Source organism: Meleagris gallopavo, chromosome Z (assembly GCF_000146605.3).
Source record: "Meleagris gallopavo isolate NT-WF06-2002-E0010 breed Aviagen turkey brand Nicholas breeding stock chromosome Z, Turkey_5.1, whole genome shotgun sequence".
Classification (NCBI taxonomy): domain Eukaryota; kingdom Metazoa; phylum Chordata; class Aves; order Galliformes; family Phasianidae; genus Meleagris; species Meleagris gallopavo.
Genome location: NC_015041.2, coordinates 45229406 through 45234408, shown reverse-complemented (window position 1 = coordinate 45234408; position 5003 = coordinate 45229406).

Below are 5003 nucleotides of genomic sequence, written 5' to 3'. Positions count from 1 at the left end.
GTAAATGTGCTTTCTTATTTTTTTTTTTCATATTTATTCTTCCAGTATAATTAATATTCTATAGTGAAGTATTATAAGAAACAGAAGCAAATTTTAGATAGGTTAGTAATTCATTGTTCTCTGCTATTTATGATCTAAAAAACAAATTTGGCTTTTTGAAAAGGCCAATGCCTAGCATGTCATCTAAGATAAAGATTGCTGTTTAAATTTATAAATTTGGTAGAAGTTTGTTCTAAATAGACAATCTCATATGGCAGAAGGATCATTTATTTCTGAACGGTTAGTAAGAAAAATTATCCAAGAAAATAGCATATATTAGATATAGAGTAATATGTAGTATTAGTAGCACTGCATGAGACTTTAAAAGGTTTGAGTGAACTACAGCAGAACTGAAATATCCCCAGTACATCAACAATAGCACCTCGTTAGGACACACACACATGCTGGATTCTGTAGCGCTTGCCTGTTATTTTCTTTCCTTAGGCTGCTTGTTTTCTGTACTAACAAAGTGCATAGATCCATGATTCAAAACTCAAGTCAGAACAAACTGTAGCCTCAGTTGGAGGTGGAGAAACAAAGAGCACAGTATACTTCTGAATCAAATGTTGCACATAGGAATCTTCGCATGAATTTAGCATGGAGGAGCTTTTCTACTATTGTGCAAGATGTTTAGGTATGGATTTATAAGTAGCTACATAGCAGGCATTACTTTCAGAGCAGCCTATTTATTTCCATGGAAAGTACAACAGATATAAAGAGTATAACGACACTGTTTAGATAGAGAGAATTCATAGCTATAAAACACAAATTTTGAGCATAATTACTGCCATTAGATATAGTTTTTCACCAGTGATGAACAAGAGCCTGTAATCTGCACTTATATAAATCTGCACCAGTGGAGCTGACCCGCTGTTTCATGGCTGCTATGATGGTGTCATTGCTAGGAACAATGAACGTTATTCAGTGGGAACATTGTTGCCCACACAGTCTGTCTTCCATCATCCCAAACAGATGGAAGTCGGAAGGTGCCAAATCCAGACTATATAGTGGATGTGGTAGGACAGTCCAGCCAAGACTGGTGATGTGCTTCATGGTCTTTGATCTAGTATGGGACCTTGCAATATCGTGTTTCAAGAGAAAGGCTGTCTCCTCTGGCCTGACTCTGGATGTTAGAGCCTTCACATTAATGTCATGATGTCAGAGTCGATGGCTTGGGTTCCAGGAAATCCAGAAAGATCACTCCTTTCCTATCCCAAAGGACAGTGCACATCACTTTACCCACTGAGGACAGTGTCTTGAAATTTACCTTTGAGGGTGAATTCATGTCACCACTCCATGAACTGTCATTTTGACTCCAACTCATGGTGATAACAACACAGCTCATCACTGCTAATGATGTGATCAAGGAAACTGTCACCTTCATCCTCATATTGTTTCAATAAGTTCTGACAAACTGACATATGGTGTTCCTTCTGCTCCTGCGTGGTAATTCAAGGGTCACAACTGCTGCAAGTTTTGTCATATCCCAATGTTGCCACCATTGATTCTAACACATTTAAGTTGATATTCAGCTCCATATACAGCTCTCTGGTCATAATCCACTGATTTGTGTGGATGAGCTGATGAAGATGCTCTTCATCTCACGCAGATGTGAATGGCCATCTGGAACATGGCTTGTATTTCACGTCCCTGTTGCCACTGCTGAAACACAAATCCACTGCCTCACTGTGTTCGCTTACACTGTTTGGTCTCCAGAAATGTTCAGCAAGCATCAGTGAATGTCAGTGGCTACCATTTTTTCCTCATTGAAGAATTCAGTTATACACCTTTGCTACAGCTGCACTTGCATGACAAATGGTATTTTGTCAGACAGCCTCTCTGCTGCCATCTGTCACACAGCAACAACATGTAAAGGAGTGTTAGCAGGAAGGTTCAACCTCTGATGCTATTCCATGAGCATCCAATTCTGACATCGTGGGTCAGCATAATAAAATTGGAAGCATTACTTTCAGAGGAGCCCTTATACAGTAAGCTTCGAAAAGAAATAAAGGACTTGTTTTTTGTAGCTGACCTATTTACAAACTACCCTACAATATTCCTGTGTTATTTGCCATTATACTCTAGATTATGTTAGTATGAGTTAATATTTTAATTCAATTTATTTTACAAATGGACCACAGTATATGTATAAATTCCTTAGTATTCCATTAAAAATAAAAATTGTTATCTTCATCTCTGAATGATTTTCTTTATTTTGGAGGCAGAAATGAGGGCATCACATGCAAGACAGGAATGATCTCTTTGATGTTGTTCAACTGAGAGGGTAAATTAGAATTCATCACTGCAATCAAACCTCAGAGTAACTGAAGCTGTATTACCTTCAGATCCCAATTTCAATACCTGTTAGTTGCAGGAGTGTTAATTGTCAACCTGATTGGTGTTGGGTGACACTGTCCACAAACACACTGATCTAATACAGGTAGTGGGTATACATATATTTTATTACTGAAAGTAGAGATAGTAGGACTATATTTTCAGAAAAAAATATTAAGAAAATAATGAAAACTCAGTATTCAAAACTGGCTCTGTACACTTAACCTCCTCCTTGTAAAAAATGTACTATTTATTTTATGCATGGACTGTATAGCTTACCCGCCACCCCCTCACACTTGTTTTCTTCATGGTGTGTGTGTGTATTTTGATTTGGTTTCCCTGTGGTTCTAACTTTTTTTTAATACAAATATCTCATTCTTTTCCTGAGGTACTAAGTGATGGAGGCTCTGTCACCCTCCTGAAGTGTAGGACTGTTGGGAAATGGAAGCTAATTTTAGGATATATTTTGCCTAATGTCATCCACTACATCTCCATACAACTTCCTCTGAAAGATTGAAAAGCTTCATAGAATCTTTTCCTGCCTTATTAAGTTAGTTCTAAATCCTAGAGAAAGTGAATATATTTAACTTTTATATCCAATCTTTTTTCCCAGTTCTTTTATTATTTTTGCAGCATTTTTAACTCTTTTTGTTTTGTTCTGTTTTGTTTTGTTTTGGAAAACTAGAAGCCAGAATTGAAATCAGTGTATTGGCAGGAGTCTACTCACACAGGCAAAAGCACTTTGGTTCTTTTACTTATTACACTGAGATTTCATGTTGAGTCTGTTACTTCTGACAGTCTGAGTCAATAGTTTTCTGAATCACTAGTTTCCTTACCTGTATCATCTTTTCTCTGTACTATCTTCAGCTATATTAAATTCATTTAATCTGACTGGGACCATTTAACCAGTGGCTGATGGTCTCACCATTCTGATCATTCTAGTAATGTTATTACTCATGGGAGTGATGCAGTACTGCTACTGAAGTTGGTGATGGCTGTGTTAAAATGTTACAACTATCTCCTTTTTCACTCTCTCTGTATAAGCTTACATAGAGTGAAAAATAACATGCAGAAAAGAGAGAAGGGAAAAAAAAAGGAAGAAAATGTAGTCAGAGAATAGAATATGCGAAAAAAGTCTTGATAAAGACAAGACTTTGATTACAGCTGGATTTTTCTGATTCTGTGTAGTTATTCAGGAGACTAATTTCTCTTTGCAAGCACTGGACTGCTTTCTAAACTCTGCACAGTCTGCATGCTTACAATTAAAAAATTTTATCTCCAAGCAAGATGGCAAGTTGATAACTGGAATTATCTCTGAGACTTTTCTAGTTCCCAAATAAGACTTTTAAGATTTTTCAGGAGAGTTTTTCAACCTCTAAGCTTGGCTGTGACCAATTAACATTGTGCTAGAATAGTTAGTTGAGTTTTCCGTACATTAATGTTTTCTGGCACTGCTTAGTTTACAGCATAGACTAAGTAACACTGAAAGCCTTTGAACCATCTCAGTAAGGTAATGAGGACAGTGTAGGGACAAACACCTGGTATTCTTTAGACATTTTTTCATATTATTGGTTATCAGAAGCATGTTGGTTTGGGCTTTTTGTGCCTTACAGGGCACCAATCTGAGAACACTTGGACCTGCTTGAAGCAAGTATTTGTCAGGTCCAACACTGCCCTCAGAGCTGACCCAGCTGTGAGCAGGAGTTGGACTTACAATTTTATAGTGCCTTTGTCCTGAAGCTCAATACTGCTCATTTTTCCAAGCCTTATAGCATAAGACACTGCAGCTGCAGATATGGAAATATGGAGACCAAACAGTGGATATGAGCACAGTAAGGCGGTGTGTGATGCATTTCAGCAGTGGTGACAGAGGCAGTGGATCACCTCCACCGGTACAGATTGTTATAAGTGCTGCATGCAGGCTCCTGTTCAGAGCTAATGGTGACTGTTGCAGAACAATGTTTTATAGCTGAGAATCTGCTCTATCAAACACTGCCATTGTGCTTTTTGTATCTGTTGTAGTTACCATGGAATAAATAGGAGGCACTATTCTTGGAGCATCCTACATATTTTCTTTAGAAATTTGAGGGACAAAAAGTTGTTTTGTATTGTCTTTACTGGAGACAATACTAGAAAATTGTGAAAAATCTATCTATTAGATTCAATTGTTAGAGTTCCAAAACAGTAAGTACAAAAGTCAGCAGTCACAGAAGCAGAGTGGGCAGGATTGCTTAGAGTTTCTTTGGATAAACATGAGTTCTTTAGTAAATATCAAATAAAAATGGAAAACATACTGCCTTGGTAAACGTAAATTATGGCACAGGTTGTTGTCTATTAGTCTGGTTGGACTGTTCCACTGTTCCTAAAATTGGGAAAAACTAAGAACAGTGGAACAGTCCAACCAGACTAATAGGCTACGTCTAAACGGAAGCAAGAAATATGAACTTGAATTGAAAGCCAAGAAAAGGCCAGCACAGATAATTTTAAAAATAAGAGTAGCATTATAAGATCAATTTTAAATTATTATTATCAATTTTATAATTATAAATACATAAGAGTGTAATTGTTTCGAGGACATTGAAATTATTGTTTAGGAATAATTATTACAATATTTTATTCCTTACAGATTT